We start from the raw sequence: 17,931 nt of genomic DNA, 5'->3' as shown, positions 1-17,931 counted from the left end.
GCACAGCAGCAGTGACTTTTCAGGTGGTGACAAATGATACGGTATCGGTGGCAACAGAAACTTCTCTACCCACCTCTCTCTTTCCCTTTTCTTGGCCCCCCACGGATGTAGGTTTGCGCCTGCAGGTGTGCACACACACACACACACACACACACACACACACACACACACACACACACACACACACACACACACACACACACAAACACTATCCAGCACTCAAACACATCTGTGAACCTCGGTGTGACCATCTTAACCACAGGTTATCTTTGGAACCCCCCACCCCCCAGGCCTCAGGAGCTGTTAGAAGCAGGTAGGGGAGCTGTGGTTGCTCTTGTTACGTGTAATATAGAGATGAGGATTTCAAACCGCACCTCACTGCTCCACATGCTAATTTCATTCATTAACATTCCCAGTACAAATGCTGTTTGAGTCTTAAATACAAAGCTGCTGTGTTTTAAAGAGGAAACCTGATCGTAATCTGTGTGAATTCTAATCTGCAGAAAAAGCCGGATGTAAATTGAAAGTCAACTTGGAAAATTTGTAACAATGCAAACTAAATTAGGGCTGCAATTAACGATTATTTTCAATGTCAATTATTTTCTCAATTTATCGATTAGTTGTTTGGTCTATAAAATGTCAGAAAATAGTGAAAAATGTCAACCAGTGTTTCCCAAAGCCCAAGATGACGTCCTCAAACTGCTTGTTTTGTCCACAACTCAAAGATAATCAGTTTACTGTCATAGAGGAGTAAAGAAACCAGAACATATTCACATTTAAGAAGCTGGAATCAGAGAATTTTATCCTTTTTTTGCTTAAAAAATTACTCAAACTGATTAATCAACTATCAAAATAGTTGGTGATTAATTTAATAGTTAACAACTAATCGATTAATCATTGCAGCTCAAAACTAAATACTACTGAACGATGAGAATAGATTGATTTATTTTTAAATGCACTTTAAGTTGAAGCTGCATTTTTTTTTTTCTAAACCATGCTTTAGCAGAGAGCGTGAGAAGCATGACAGAGACAGAGAAGGGGTAGGATGGTTTGAGAAAAAGGAGGATAAAGCGTGTTTCTTGGTTGGCTCACACACATTACTAGAAAACAAGGCTGGAGCGGTCACAACCCCCATACTGTGTTTTGAGGGAGGCAGAGTGTGATGATGATGATGAAACAACTGATGATTCACACTTTACTGTCAGAGGTTGTAAAGGGAACGCTCGCTCATACGCCTTGAACAACAGAAACAGCGTGCGATTGCACCATCATGGCTGGCATTGACTCATATCTCCTCCACCGTGTCGCTCAGCCAGTAGCATTTAGTCATGACAACAGAGACACACAGCATTGTTTTTATATTAACATTTCTGCAGGATGTCTTTCAACACCAGTACCTCTTGTTCTGTTAGTTTTAATATGCATTTAAACTGTGAATTTGTAACTACTCTATGTATAGATGTAAGAGAGTGTGTGTGTGTGGGTGTATCTCAGTGCCTTGGAGTTGCAGATGGTGAGGTCTCTGTTCTCCATCAGTGGGATAGATGCACATGCAGACCTGCAGTGTGTGTGTTCCCATTGTGTCTAAACCTGTCTGTGCTCCTCGCCGTGTGTCTCCGTCTCCTCCTCAACCTGGTCCCATTAACTCCTTACCATGAGGAGGTTGGGACAATGAGGGTTACTCTATAAAACACTGTTAAACTTCCTGCCAAGTGGGCCACCTCCAGTCACAATGAAAGCTGGGAAAACAAGGGCAAACACACACAGTAAAAAATCATTGGCCATGTTAAAACGGTCCTCTGCCTAATGGTATTTGTTAGCGATTAAATGGGCAGGGTTTACCACCGGTCCATGTAATGGGTCTTAATAAGCTGCATGGGAAATTACAGACTTATTTAAAAGCAAGTTTAGGACTTACACTAACTGAAATGGTCCTGACACAGTAAAACTACCCATCTGGTACATATAAATATTCCCAAATTATTTGGCAGTACTAATTGACTATGTCATGTCTAAGCCAACCCTCTCTCCCACAAAATGACTTCCCCATACATCTAAAATGCATTCTCAATTACGTTCCGAGGGAAACATATTTTCTCCGGGATTACATTTGCAGTTTTAAACTGTTTTTAACACTTGGTTGACATTGTAAATTGACACAAAAAATGTAACGACACTACTTAGTTAGGTTTAGACAATAAAACTACTGGGTTAGGTTTAGTAAAAAGTCAAATTATTTAGTTTCACACGGGACATGACCTGCGGTCTCCTGGGGGAAAGTCCGGTATTAGTTTGACCCATCCACCACCACTCCCACCCGCCCGTAGTGGACTCGCTTGTTACTTGTTATTATACCACGTAACTTTCAATAACGTTATTATTTCACATAACTTTCATTAACGGTCGCTTGATATACTACGTCACCTGATCTGCGCGTCATTCGTCGTACTACCTCACTTGCTGCAGCCGTCCGCGGACTTAAGCTTCAGTTATACTCTCCGCAAAGGCGGTTGGACGGACATGAGCTGACATGGAATCGTGACGAGGAAACGTTAGGATCTTTTATACTCTGTCTGTTTCTCCTCCCGGAAAACAGACATTCTCAAAGCTCTTCAAAGTTCTCCATTTTCATAGCCCCTTCCACAACGTTAGAAAAATTTGGATATGCACGGACAGGCAAAAACCTGCCGCAAGGAATCCCTGCAAAGGGCCGTGTCTGCTGGTGTGACGTCACTTTGGCCGTGCGGACACTCGCGACCCTTGCGGATGCGGCAAGCATAAATCCCACTTTACAAAAGAATTGGTACGTCAAAGTCAAATGTGATCCACGGCAATACGTTTCCTTCCAATAATAATTGAGAATGCATTTTAGTTGTATGGCAATGTAACTTTTAGGAGACAGGGCTGGTGTTAAGCACATCATCTGATATCTTTGTGGCCTTTGCCTCGCTCTATGAGCAGTGTCCTGAAGGCCTGAGGACAGCGTGTGTCTTTCAGGCCCAGTAGTATCTGTCTAAACACTGATACAGCTCTCCCAGAGCTTCCTCCTGTCATCCAGAGACCTGGCTACTAAAACAAACACTGACCCATCCGTCTGTCAGCGACATGCCACAGGTATGTGAGAAGAAGGAAATCATCTTTTCTCCTAGTGTGCTCCTGTGTGCACTTGTGTCTGCACATGACTACTTGTTTTTATTACATTGTAGTTGCCTTTTTCTGTGACTTTGATGCGGTTTACATTTTATCTGTTAAAGAGGGAAGTTCGTGGTAGTATGTGTATATGAATGCAGCTTTAGTTGGTTATAGAAGTAACCCTCTTTCACTCTTGCTACTGTGAATGGGAAGACCCTTCTCAGATAAGAATGAACTCTGACCAAACAGGCATCCTGTCCCTGTCCCCCCATGCTTTTCTAACCCTAACACAGGGAGCAGCTGAGGGCCTGGAAGCCTGCATGTCTTTATGGTTCCCCCTGGGCTCATAAAGCTGCCAGGCCCAGGATGCAGCGTACTCTCACTCCACCAACCATGTCACTGCCAGCTCCCTCCACATCAGCGCAGTCTGCTCATGTCAAGTGAGGAGCTGGATGTTTGATGGTTGTCTCTCGCATGCCGCTGGGTGTTAAGATAACAAAAGCAGGTAGTTTCTCACCCCCCTCACTCTGCAGCACCCCTCTAGAAAGCCACTTACTATTAGTCATTCCTGCGACAGAGAGGGAGGAGAGGAAAGGGTGAGGAGGCAGAGTAAACAGGGTCGTAAAAAGTATTAAAAGTAGGCAGACAACAAAAGGGTAATGTCCTTTTTAAATGTCTTTCAGTTTCTTATACGCGAGTCCTCCAGTGCACACCTTCTACTTGCAATGACTCCCATTTCCTTTAGGCCCGTCTCGGTGTCTTGACGCTTGATTATTTGTGTTTAAACTTTCTCAAGGGGGAAACAGGAGAAGCTTTGGCCTTCTAGGGAACTATCTCGGTTAGAAAGGAGTGTGTTGGCCATGCAAAGCACTCAAGAAACTCCTCACAAACTCCTTCTCAGATGAAGTGCCGAATGCTTGAAGGCCACGAGAGTAGAGCCAAGAGCCCAGAACAGACTCCCATGTACCAGGTTAAGTTACAGCACAACTGGGGACGGGCCTATACGCTTTCATCACACACACACACAAACACATGCAGCGATGAATCGCACGCAAGCCTCGCGACCGCGAACTAAATACTTTGGTTTGGTTTTAATGAGTGTACCAGCTTCAAGCTTAAGCTGGAATGCTGTTGACTGACCAACTGAGTGGAGGATCCTATTGATAGAGACCTGGGTTGAGTTGCTCTCTAATTAGCAAGCAGGCGGAAATGATCTTACACAGGTACGTTGTGTATCCTCACTCTTGCCAGGCTGTTAATAGCTATACCTATGAAAAGTAATGTACTGTAATGCGTATATATCCCACAAAATCAATTTGTATGTAATCTACATAATTGTGAACCAGGATGTATAAGGAGCGACGCCACATCCAGAATTATTTCAACCCAGACCATCATCTTTTTAGAAAAGATAACTATTTTTTCACGTAACTTCCGTACTTAAGTTACGCTTCATCTGGTGTTATTTTAAACCAAACCATGATCTCTTCCCAAAGCGAGTAGTTTCGTTGCCTAAACCTAACAAAGTTGTTTACTGTAGAAGTTTATTTTGAAAAGACTGGAGCCGAAATTGACACATGCGTCCTGTGTTGCTAGACATTCGTAGGAAAACGCACGAAAAATGAGGAACAACTTTTCGTAAGATATCATACAAACTGTTGTATGAGGATACATTGCTATTGCCATGATATTGAATATACGCGTTCAACATTTTGTGTCCAAGGCACTTGTTGAAAAATTGTTTTATCATTTACAGTTTATTCCTGAGTTATTAATTAATTAAAGTTCAGTAAAATTAATTATATTCACTTCAATCAACATATTTCACTTGTGTGCATTTATCTGGGTATCTGTGTGACTCATAGGAGAAAGAAAGAGACCACATAACACACGCTTCGTCACAGCACGCACAAGCCAGAGGGTCATGTAAGGGGCAGTCATTCGTATCTATATGTTATCTATATTAGGAATCATATTAGTGTGAGTGTAACGAAACAAGGCACGGATTTGTTTTTTGATTTGATGTGTGTGCACTGAAAACACATCATAGGACACTGGGTGCCTGTACGATAAGCTTGCAATTCCGTAACTATATGATATATACAGTATCATCTTGTCTTCTTAAGAAACACATAACCACACACCACAGTGAAAAAATAGGTTTTTGAAAGGGATTCTGTATCAATGTAAAAAAAAAAAAATGTGAAGGAAGAGAAGCTGTTGAAAGGAAAGCAGATGAAGAGGAGAGTTGAATTCAGGGAAAGCCTGTGTTCTGAGCCTGTGCTTGGCAGCATGTGTGATCAATATAAATAGCACGGAATGGGCTGTTATAAAATTGTCGAGAGTTGTAAATGATCCCCAAAGACAAAACTGGAACATAGAGGAGCACACACTCGCATCCACAAGCACAGACTTGCAGCCAAACATATATATCCAGTATGTGCCCCCTCCCACCACCACCACCACTTTCACACTCAAACACACACAGGCAGCTCATTTCTGATTGGCTGAGCAATCAAAAATATTATTACTGTGAGAGTCAACTCAACAAAATATGCTTTTCTTAAGCAAATTACTTTTTTTTTTTTTCAAGCAAAAAATACTTGGCAAGCAAGTGAACATGTATTTTTAAGAATGTGTGAATGCACGCACACACCGCTGCTTAAAGCTGACCCAAGGCAATACTTTTCCTTCAATAATGCAAACAAACATCTTTATTGCTTTGTTTGGTGGATGGCATGATTTATGAGAAAAACTTCCGATCAGCAGTATTTCAGTTGCCGTATACCAGGGGACAGTGAAAGGGCTGACTGTAGGGGAGAGGAGAAGGAGACGCTGCAGCCTGCTACCTGACACACACGCCCTGCACACGCTGCCTCTGCTGGTCACAAGTTGCATATTCAATTTAAAAATTAATTAAACAATTGTTTATTTTTTAAACAATGGTAAAATAGTTTTCCCTTTTTCTTCTACTTCCCTGTTTAAACCCATTCATTTATCCCAGGTAAGTCGAGAGAAGGAGATCCAATGATTATAGGGACTTATTGTATTATAACTCAGCCAAAGATTAAAGGGAGAAACGGGGGTGGAAGGATGAGGGAAGGCTAAAGTGCTGCGCTTGCATTTCATACACACAAAGACTTTTTAATGCATATGCATCCCCCCAATTCGTCTTCACAAATGGGTGCACCTTGAGCGAATATATTCCGAGATATCTCCCCAACTAACTTTTGAGGTAAAAACAAAAAAGAAAAAAAAAAAAAAAAGAATTCCGGCTGACAACAGAAGAGCGTGTGCGTAACCACTGGATGCACTCAATTCGCCAGAGCGCTCCCGGTGACGGTCGCTTACAGTAGCCGCGATTCGGCGGATATCACACAGACTGGCTAATGAGCATTAGCATTATAGCTAAGAGACGCACAGGTAAAAACACAGAGGAAGGAACCTCCTGAGGATATGTCTAACTTTTTAAATCCCCCTTTTTTCCTCTCCTTTATTTTCCCCCTACGGACCATTAGCCAGTAGATCCCTCCCATCTCCCACCTCCCCACTCCGCCTCCCCCTCCCTTTTTTCTTTCTTTCAGCACGGTGCAATTAGCGCTCTCATTGAATATTGAAGGTATGAAGAAGAATGGGGCTTTTTAGCCGTTTCTCTTCCGCTAAGACCATAGCTCCGCTGAGGGATGGCTGAAGGCTCCGACTAAATCAGGATGCTGAGCTACAGCAACAGCACTTAGAGCCAAACAATCACTGATCATTTATTTAGTCAGCCTTATTTATTCATCTCCGTTCGCTGTTGCTCAGAGCTGTGATTATTTCACTTAGGATTATTCTCATGTGATTCTCTCTCCTGGAAGCAGACAACTGGTCTGAGCGTCCTCAAATTATTGAGAAACCTTGCGCTTAGTTTTGCCAATTCAGATGATTTTATCACATCTGATTGTTAGGTGTAAAAAAATCCCAAACAAAAATTGAAGGAACCTTTATTGCAATCATAACCTTTTTATCTCCTTTTGTTTTTGCATTATATCACTCTGATCTTATTTTCTAAAGTGTGTGTGTGTGTTGTGTTAAAGAGAGCTTGCAGGATGTATCATATCTCTGCTTTGTGTAGTTCAGAACAGAGAGAATAGCCCTACTGTACTCAGTCGTGTTGCATGGAAGTTTGCCTGAGGGCTGCCTGTATGGCAGAGGGGCCAGCGCAGATCCGCCAGTAGACTTTCTCAGGACCCGACACACCAGTCTGCCAGCACAAAACACAAGCATTGTCTATAAACCCTCCATGCCCTATGGCCACATAATCAGACATGATCCTGATTAACACAAGCCCGCTCCAGCCATGTATAAACATCCACACACTGCATGAACACACACACACACACACACATGAAAACACAGACGTGCTTTCTCCGAGATCTCGCAAACACCACGTTGATTCTCACAAATGCTAGATTACAACGTCTCACTCTCCCACAGTCTGATACCCGTACCCGGCTCACATTGCACTCTATAAATACATTAACAGTCTTAACAGGACTCAGTATTTGGTCTGGTATGCTGCTGAACTCCACCACTTGTCGGTTGTGGGGCAGATCTCCCAGGGCAAGGCTCTGTGGGGTAAGGATGGCTGAGGGAGGGTGGAGGCAACTAAATCCCTCTTGGATCTGTAAGTGTTTTGGACTTGTCACTATGAGCTGTTCTGCTGGCCCTGTGGATTTTTGTGGCATCGACATTAACATATAATTATCAGGCTGTTCTCATACACTGTTTGTAGCTATACCTACGAAAAGTAATACTGTAATTTGTATATACCCCACAAAATAAATATGTACCGTTAATTTATTTTTCACATAACTTCCGTACTTACAGGAACAATGTGTAGGATCTGGCGGTATCTAGCGGTGAAGTTGCAGATTACAACTTCTCCTGTGTGCCAAGCATGTAGAAGAACTATGGTGTCCGACACAAAAACGTGAATGGCCCTCTCTAGAGCCAGTTGTTGTAAGAGTAGAGTGCTTAGAGTATGTGTGTACATTGGTAGTGAGTGAGTAGTGAAGCAAGAAAGAGAGTGGGGGAGTAACAGTATCGACATGGGTCCAAGCAGGAAAAGTTGACAGAGATTGGTTTGTCCGTTCTGTATGACTTTTAGAAACGGCTCATTCTAAGGTAACGAAAACTCAGGTGATTGTACACAAAAGAAAAAACATACTTATTAATATTATATTCCATTTCTGCAAATAGATCCCCCTAAATGTTACACACTAGTCCTTTAAGTAACACCACTTCTGGAGTTATTTTCACCCAAACCACAATCTTTTTTTAAACCTAACCATGTCGTTTTGTTGCCTAAACCTAACCAGTTGTTTCCTGTCAAGACGGAAATTTATATTGAAAAGACCGGGGTGGAAGTTGACACGTGCGTCGCGTGTCGCTGGGCATTCGTAGGAAAATGCATGAAAAATGAGAAATAACTTTTCTTAAGATATCATACAAGCTGTTGATATATGTTGATTTATTTGTAGCCTACTTAGATTTGGTACTCACTGCATGTACACTTATTTTGATTTTACTTTTAAACCAATTGTTTAATGATATAAAGGTGAAAACAAAGTGATAGCAAGGTGTTAAGATCATGTTCTCATGTTATGCAGCAGTACTGGAACACACACACACACACACACACACACACACACACTGATAAAGAAAGGAAATTATTGCCGTCTTGTGTCTCCTACCACTTCCTTTCATATAGCCGTGTTCTGTGGTAAGAGTCATAATGCATAACATAAATGCACCACACATAGAGATGCAAATGCAGGAATCAAATACACTCTCATTTCCAGGAAGTCACATCTCGCTACTGTGCAACTGGCCACAGGCAGCAGCAGACACTTATCACTCTCTTTTCTTGAGATTTGATGTGTCTCTTATACTGAGCAGCAATTGCTGCAGACAGCTCCATTTGACCACATTCAAATAACCACAGCAGTAGCAATGATATAAATCACAAAGGGAGGGAAAGGAATTGAAAGGAGACGGGTTACAGCCAGAGAAGAGACCTACTATAGGCGAGGGCCAGACCGGAGCAGGAGACAGGCTCCAGCCTTCCCTTACAGCTCCATCAATGTTTAATGCAGTGGGGCAGAGAAGGGGCCGAGCCCAGGCTGCTACCCTCATAGAGGAGGTCAGCGCTGGAGTCGGCGGGCTGGAGGGAGACTGCAGCGATGTGAGAGGAGTGTGACAGGAGACAGGGGTCTGCCACACAAGGCATCTGTTGGGAGTTTAAACAACTCAAACCACTTAGTTTAAAGTTAGGTTTGCATTTGTTCAAGTCTATCGTAATACTACACTCACATGTTCATATGTACATTGAAAGTTACGGATCACTGTAGTTGTTCCTCCAGTCCGTACTGGATGAAGGTATTTTTAAAAAGATATAAAATCAAAAATATTTTATGTCCAGCTGAAGGTAATATGAGTATTCAGCAGCTTGAGCGAGACAAATCAAGTACTCCAAAGGTGGAGTGGTTTTAGTATAAATTCTCGTCTCTGTGCCACCGTGCACTTTGTTTGCATGCTGTCTGAGCCACAGCAAAGCGACAGTAACACAAAGTGGGGACCAGTAATGCTTTCAATGCACATTTGGCATGTGGGTATTGTCTGAACCTACCCTTTAATGTTTGGAAATATCATGGTCTTGGTTAAATATTTTAAAAGTCTTTGCTGACTTTAAGCATGAGACGGGGAATGCCAATAATTTTTTTTTAATACCACTAAAAATACACTTAATTTTTCCCTAAACATAACCAATAGTTTTAGTTCTGAACATAACAACACCTGAGATGCAGGACACAATTCTTGGTCTTCTGTGTCAGAGCTTGAACATCCACCCTGACCCACTTCTAAATGCTAATTTTGGCGAGGAAAAACTGTAATGGCCATTTTCAAAGGGGTCCCTTGACCTCTGACCTCAAGATATGTGAATAAAAACTCTGAGATGAACAGAGTGAAAACTGTACATAAAACAGATGTTGACAAACTGCATAATTTGCAGTTGATAAAAGGTAATAAATCACAAAAATCGCAATATATCTTATCGCAAAATTTTACATTTTTTATTTTTAAAATCTAAGATCTTATCGTGATGAGTATTGTGATGATATCATATCGTGGGGGCATCTGGTGATTCCCATGGGTCAAATTCATTCATTCAAAACTGACTCAAAATAATATGTGCCTGCAGGAGTGCTATATAAAAAAATGCAAGTCCATATGAAATTGTTTACCATTAACCTAAACTGCCATGAAATGCAGCACAGAGGTACAGTATTTACCCTTTGGTAGGAACATGACAATGTGGAGGATAATACTTTGAGTGAGAGCCAACGCAAGGCTAACAACAAAGTTTGCGACCATTTGTGAGAGGACATCCTGCGATGATAAACACAGTACAGCACCGGGCTGTGGCCGACCAGACACATACTCTGTGATCAGAGCAGGAAAAGACCTGAACTCTCTTCAGGTCCACTCCAACTCAGTGGGATACACTTCATAGTCATCTACTCTCGCAGTATGAAAAGAGACACATACACACACGAGCACAGAGGAAGCATCCTTGCACACAGACACCTACAAGCTGTGATTACCTGGACCTTCCCTGTCATTGGGGCCATCAGCCGAAGGAGGGTTGGTGTGTGTTTGTCGGGGGAGGGGCGACATAAACACAGTTACATAGTGACCTTCATCTGCTCTGCCCATGGAGTGGGCTGAGACAGATACAAAGGACAGAAGAAGACAATGACGGACCAGATTGCAGGTATAGGATGATGGCTAAGCAGCAAGGAATAAACACACTGAGGAAGAGGCAACTTTTCTAAGAGGTAAAATATACTTTTGAGAGTTATCTGTTCATTCTGCTAATTCCCCCTGCTATTAATTTGTACTACATTTATAAAATATTCTTGATTTATTTGTCAAACTGGCAGCAGCAGCAATGATGCCCAAGTCCTCCGTCAACACACAAACACCCTGCAATGTACATATTAGCTCAGGCGTGTGTCCTGAAGGGATGTCAAACCTGCGGCATCTGTGGTTTCCAGGCAGGCAAGGAGGGATGGATGGAGAAAGGGAAAAGGAGAGGGAACGTGGGAAGAGGGAGGGGAAAGTGCTGACTCTGACACCGTCTCTGTGTGCCGCTAACACAGGAACCAATTAGCTAGGAGCCAGCTTCCGTTGCCTGCGCTGTTATAGGACCTCCTCTCCGAGTCCCCAGGGCTGACTGCAGCTCTAGGGCTACGGTGGCACATATACTGTATACAGTAGACAAGCTATAGGAGAGACACAGATACTCGGCAGACATGCTACGGACAGGGACGCGGTGTGGCCTTCCAGACAGGAAGACAGATGCAGCAGGTCAAAGAGGTAAAGGGCGACGGGGAAAGTGGCAGAGCTGGAGTTATAACACATTGGCAATGCAGGCTGTAGTTAAATTAAACATATACTACTACTATACACATACTAATACACTGTGATTGACCCATGAAAGCCCATCCTATATTACATATTTCTAACACATCTAAAAACACCTTGCGACCTCAGATACCACACCGTCTGCAGCTCATTTCCTTTCACATAACAAACATACTTCACATGCTTCACATTTTCCACAGACACTGACATTGTCGTTAAAACAAACCACTTCTTGTCAGCTCACACCTCATCTTACCTTCATATAGAAACTGATGCAAACATATATCATGCACACTTGCACAAATGTCCCTTAGATCTTGTACGAATGTGCACACAAAAACCTGCTCTTACGTCTAATTAAATAGTTTGTATTTAGACATGTGAGCAGGTTTTTGTGTGCACATGCGTGTGCACATTGCACTTGCATATGAACACACATACACGCCTCCCTAACCTACACACACCACCTCACTGTCCTGCTCAAAGAGGGCACCAGGTGACGCAGTCTTTTTATGACAATTATTGATCCTCTGGAGCGCAGTAAAAACTATCCCCAGACAGACAACAAAAATAACTGTAACCATATAACAGCTTCCTGCCAGGGGAACAGATCCCACAGAGCGGCCCACGTGACTCATGGACTATTCCTGGAGCATACTGTAGACCCCTAGCAGGGCCCAGGGCACTGACCAGGCTTACACTCACATACAGGACGAGGAGAGGAGAGGAGAAGAGAGGAGAGGAGAGGAGAGGAGAGGAGAGGAGAGGAGAGGAGAGGAGAAGGTTATAGAAAAGTGTATGTTTAGACTTTGTCAGTTCTTCCGGCTGAAAAATGAGCATTTCATGTATTTCTGCTCACTGAGAGGCTTTCAATTTGATTGTTTTCGTGCAGCTCCTCTCCCTCACCATATGGTGCTGCTCACTTTTAATTATGATAATATCAAAGTCTTTGTCTTGCATAGTCCATTTATGTAATAACATTTTCTCAATGCAGTACTCACGACATGCACCCCCCCCCCTTCCTACCCACACACTCTGCACATTTCCTCCAGCAGAGACGTAAGTTATCAAATCTATCCTCTTCAAAAACCTAAATAACTTTGGAGTATTACACTGGCAAAACACAAAAGGAGAGGAAGCCGAGTACAAGCCTTATTTCAAGTGTAAAACGGGCTATTGTATTCATGGCTGTGTGGTTGAATTTGTACCGCAGGGACAATGGACAAGATAAGTCAATATCTCTCCCTCAGAACAATTTGGTTGTCGGTAGGGAGGAATTACTATTATAAAGCTGTCTTTGATTCTGCCACACTGCCATTAGTAGAGGCAGCTGAAACACAGCTCCTGGACGGACGGTGAAATGAATGAGGCGTTGACAGACGTAGACAGTTAGAGAAAGTGGGAGCTAAATGCTGTACACTGTAGGCTATGGCAGTGATTCCCAACATTTTGTCTTTGGCATATTCCCAGAGACCTATCAGATGGGCTTGTGCACCCATTTATCGTAGCCCTTCCATAGATGGGATGGCTTCAGGTAGTCGTTCGAAAATACTTCACAGCAAAGAACACACAGGTGCTGTTGTGGATCTGTGGCTGCCATGTGAATCCTTACAAGACATAGTGATCCTGGAGTTGTAAATGTTTAGGTCTGGCTTTTTGTATCTTCTTGGACCACTAAAAAGTGGTTGGGCTTACAACATAGCATGATACGTAGCTACAGGGACACATCTCCCTTGTTGCTAAAAGTTGGAGATTGATGGATGGATGGCATGATATTATTGGTTGAAATTGGTTGGCACCAGCTTACGTAAGTGCACATCATATTTAGTTTTACGGGAAGAAAAGATGATTGAATTTTGATATAGTATTTTTTGCATATATCTTTAAATACTGTAGGTGCACAATATGACGGGGATGTGATCTAAAAGGGCTAAAAAGGCATTTTTCATTTCATCTTGACTTTAAGGTGTTACATCTCACTCAGGTTGATGGGAAACTGAGTGCACTCACCCTGTCATAGCTAGACAATAAATCTACTAAAGATCAGCAGCACACCAATTTTTAATGTGTTTCTTTTCCTCTGGTCTCACATAGCCAGACCTATCTCCACAGCGCTGTGTCAGCGCTAAAGAAAGGTCTGGCTCCGCACAATATCATTCTGGTATAGGGGGAAAAAATCGCTGTGACTTGTTTGTATTTGTGTGAACCAACCAGCTTAGCACAAGATGCAGAGACGGTGCCTTTGCAAAAATAGATAGCTTTAGATAGCGCTAGGGGAGGAGAATGCCGCGTGAAATACGCGCCCAATGGCATGCTTATACCTACAGTCTACATCTGGTGAGTCAGACTAAATTTCCTCTAAAATAAGAATATGTGGAGATATGTTTTAATCAAATCCTAATTTATATATATTAAAACATATTTTTAGGGCTGTCAAAGTTAACACGATAATAGTGCGTCAATGCAAATTTGTTTTAACGGCACTAATGTCTTTGACGCATTAATGCAACTTGAGATTTTTAATTAACCCTCTTCAAAATCTGATGGGCCGCCATTGGACCTGGCCGCTATCTGATATTTTAGAGGTTATAGCGGGCTCAGTTGTAAAGCTAGAGTGAACACACTGGCATCATATGAAATAAGAAAAACCTAAGGAATCCATTTGTACCAACCATGTCATACTAGCTTGTCGAGAAGGAGGCTAAATAATGCTACAAACTTACGCTAAATTTTGGCGAGGAAAGGCCATTTTTAAAGGGGTCCCTTGACCTCTGACCTCAAGATATGTGAATGAAATTGGGTTCTATGGGTACCCACGAGTCTCCCCTTTACAGACATGCACACTTCATGATAATCACATGCAGTTGTGGGCAAGTCAAGTCAGCACACTGACACACTGCCAGCTGTTGTTGCCTGTTGGGATTGAGTTTGCCATGTTATGATTTGAGCATATTTTTTACGCTAAATGCAGTACCTGTGAGGGTTTCTGGACAATATTTGTCATTTCTTTGTGTTGTTAATTGATTTCCAGTAACATATATTTGCATAAAGCAGCATATTTGTCCACTCCCATGTCGATAAGAGTATTAAATACTTGACAAATCTCCCTTAAATGTACATTTTGAACAGATACAAATAAATCGCGATTAACTATGGACAATCATGCGATTAATTGCTATTAAATATTTTAATCGATTGACAGCCCTAGTTTTTTTTTTTTTATAGTTTTATGAACTAGAGCACAATTTTTCCACACACCCCCTGTAAACTGCAGAGGTGTCCCCTGGGGATGTAAGGGAGAGAGGTAAAGAGAGAGACAAGAAAAGTAATGGAGGACAGACATCTGAGGGGAAAATATGGATGTGAACGGCCTTTTAAGACTTTGTATAAAATTCTTAACATATCTGGCTAAAGAGAAGAGGAGAGAAAATCTCAAACTGCATGAAAGAAAAGGGGGGAAGGATGTGGAAGCAGAAGAGGTCTGGTCTGGTTTGGTTATGATCTGGTCTCAGATACCGAGCAGTAAGCTGGCTGTCAGACAAACAGCGTTCAGTCTTGTCAAACTCTAACACTCCACAGTCCACATCAGGTCCTGGCTGCGGGCCAGCTCAGTGACAGAAACCTCTCATCAATGCCATTCCTCATCTGTCCTCAGAGTCCCATTGTCTGCTGTGTTTGGACCACTTCAGCTCTGATCCCAGTTCAGACTAACATATAATATGTACATGTAGAATTTATGATGAAAGATGCCATTAAATACGACACACAGCGGCACACAGAGAGAGCAAGGAAAAGTGACATAACTGATCTTTTTTTTCACTAATAACTTATCGTCTGTCCGTGTTATCACCTCGTTAGCGGTTGCGGCGCTGCCTCCACTAAATGAGACGTACGCCGAGCAGCGCTTCGCAGCCCTCCTGCCCCTCGAGGGGAGCTTTCGACTGGGGAAGGTCTGTTTGATCTCGACACTTATCTGCTTCATTTCTGTCCTCTTATGTGGTACTCGCCAGCCATCACTTTGATTTGTGGTCAGGCTCAAGTCAAGTGCATTAACCACGTAGCACACAGATGTGCACATTTAGCTGCATAAACACACACACACACACACACCATCAAAAAGAAATGGTCCCTTTGCAAAACCTCAGGGGGAGTGAAATGAATGTGCTTGCTCGCAGGGTGTTTGATACCATTTCAGAAACGGTTTGTTTAGACTGCATTCATGTGCTGCTGAAGAAAATAGCAGCATGCTGCCGGCGATGTGTTACGTATTCCAACAGGTCCAGAGCCCAATAGTTTTTTCTTCTGCCAGAGTGACTCATTTGCTCAGTATTCACTGACAATTCTGTAAATTGCTCCCTTTCTAGCATCCCAATGCCCAATCCCATAATTATTCCAAATGAGAGCAAAGTTCTATACTAAAACAAAGTGATTTACAAGTCTTTAAACTACTTTTGAAGATTTAAAAATGAATCACTTTTGCCCAAACAGAGAACAAAGCAGTAATCTGTGCATCAAAAGCCATGGTTAAAGTAAGCGTGGCTGCTTTAACAACGTTCTGGACACAGACTCTTTTGTGTCACTCTGTACGATGTTTGTTCTTTCATGTTCAAATTAGCTTTGAGCTTAAAAATTGCATCCATGGTCTGGCACGTTTACAATAATTACAGACCGTTACACTATTTGTACAGCTATAAAATTCCTTCTTGTGCTGCATTCACGCAATGTCGGCAGAACGGCATTCAGACTCGGTGTTGACGCATATTTCAAAGATGGCTTCCACCGCTGCTAGCCTCTTAGCTACACTATGTAAATGACCTAAAGTAGCTGCTGTTGATGTGTTATGTGTTTGTGGTGGTTTGTTAACTAGTAAAACCGGATACAAATAAATAGTGTAGCTTTTTTTTAATTAGCTGAATCGGTTGCATCACTGTGTTAATTTTGGATTTGATTTAGAAGTACAGTGACTGCCAGCGATTTAGGCTTTGTTGCCATTTTTCCAGCAGTCCGTTCACAATTCTGTAGTTCTTTTGACCAAGCGGGAGATGTGGTAGCTATCAGAAATCCCTGATGTCTATGAATTATGACTGATAGGGGTGGGAATCACCAGAGGCCCCACAATATGATATTATCCCGATCTTAAACATTTTGTGATATACTAAGTATTGCGATAAGATATATTGCTATTATTTACACTTTTACAGTTTGTCAACATCTGTTTTATCTGATAAGGTTTAGTTTTCACTCTGTTCATCTCAGAGTTTTCATTCACATATCTTGAGGTCAAAGGTCAAGGGGGGCCCTTTAAAAAATTGTCCTCACCAAAATTGAGTGCAAGTTTTGAGCGTTATGTTTGGTACCAATGGATGCCTTAGGTTTTTTACTCTAGCTTTAAAACTTTAAGATCTTTGAGCCTGTTACAACCTCTGAAAGACAGAATAGCAGCCAGACTTGCTGGCGGGCTGTCAGATTGTTAAGAGGTTTATATAATAAAAGATCAATGCTTGACATCCGTGTATTGATACAATATTGCCACGCAAAATGTTGCGATACTATGCTGTATCGATTTTTTTTTCCCCACCCCACAATTATGACGTGAATGCATTAGTACTAGTTTTAGGAAAAATCTTATAATAAATCAAAATTGAGCAAGTAAGAAAACCTATCCTGTTTCATTAAAGAAAGAAAGATAAAGAAAGATTTAAAACTGTATAGTGTATTTACTCTGGAGTTTCCCGTATATTCTGTCTGCTGAGGCAACATGGGCAAAATCATCATAAGCAATCAGAAATAAAAATAAAAGCATTTCTCCACCTTTAAGCTGTTAAAAACAATGTTTTTTAACACTGGTCCCTGAACCCATCAGACAGTGAAGAGACACTCAGATAAATAGAATTAGACAGCGGATAACCATGGCACAATACAAAAGAGGGTCAGTGAAATTGAAAACACACTGCTCTATTCCTGTACGCTAGCCCTGTGCATCTATATGTGAAATAGTTTCCTCTGCCATCCAGAGTCCTTCACGCTGCTTGGTAGCGACATCCCTAAATATAAGGAAGGTAAGTATGCATGTAGATTAGGTGGAGCGCGGGAGACGCACCCCTAGAAGGAGTTGGCCTGTTTTAGTGAAGAAAAGTATTTTCTGTTGGAGAAAGAGAAGCACTGCAGGGTATGGCTTTTCTGCAGTGTCTGCAATAAGAGTGTTCGTTTCTGGAGGTGTCTCCTTTCTCTATGGGGTTTGTTGTGAAAGACTGGGAGGCAAGAGGAGGAGGTTTTGGGGATGCTGGGGGCGTCTAGTAGCAGGTTATCTGTTTAAATAAAGCCCCGCAA

The 17,931-nt window shown here is 42.1% G+C and overlaps 1 protein-coding gene and 1 long non-coding RNA gene across 3 annotated transcripts in view; one reads left to right on the top strand and one right to left on the bottom strand.

Moving 5' to 3' along the window:
* Positions 1 to 17,931, top strand: part of LOC141754602 (uncharacterized) — a 479,452-nt gene that overhangs the window by 260,930 nt on the left and 200,591 nt on the right. The gene's annotated exons all lie outside the window — the stretch shown is intronic.
* The window catches only part of mafa (MAF bZIP transcription factor a), a 97,592-nt gene that overhangs the window by 52,534 nt on the left and 27,127 nt on the right, over positions 1 to 17,931 (bottom strand). Inside the window, exon 3 of one of the 2 annotated variants that reach the window (XM_074613669.1) lies at positions 7,119 to 7,375. The exons of the other annotated variant lie outside the window; for it this stretch is intronic. The gene's annotated coding sequence lies outside the window, so the exon portion shown is untranslated. Of the gene's footprint in view, positions 1 to 7,118; positions 7,376 to 17,931 lie in introns of those variants that run through there. 2 annotated transcript variants of the gene reach the window in all.

Source organism: Sebastes fasciatus, chromosome 2, assembly GCF_043250625.1.
Source record: "Sebastes fasciatus isolate fSebFas1 chromosome 2, fSebFas1.pri, whole genome shotgun sequence".
Classification (NCBI taxonomy): domain Eukaryota; kingdom Metazoa; phylum Chordata; class Actinopteri; order Perciformes; family Sebastidae; genus Sebastes; species Sebastes fasciatus.
The sequence above is the reverse complement of the archived record's forward strand: the minus strand, read 5'-3'. Positions and strand labels throughout refer to the sequence as shown.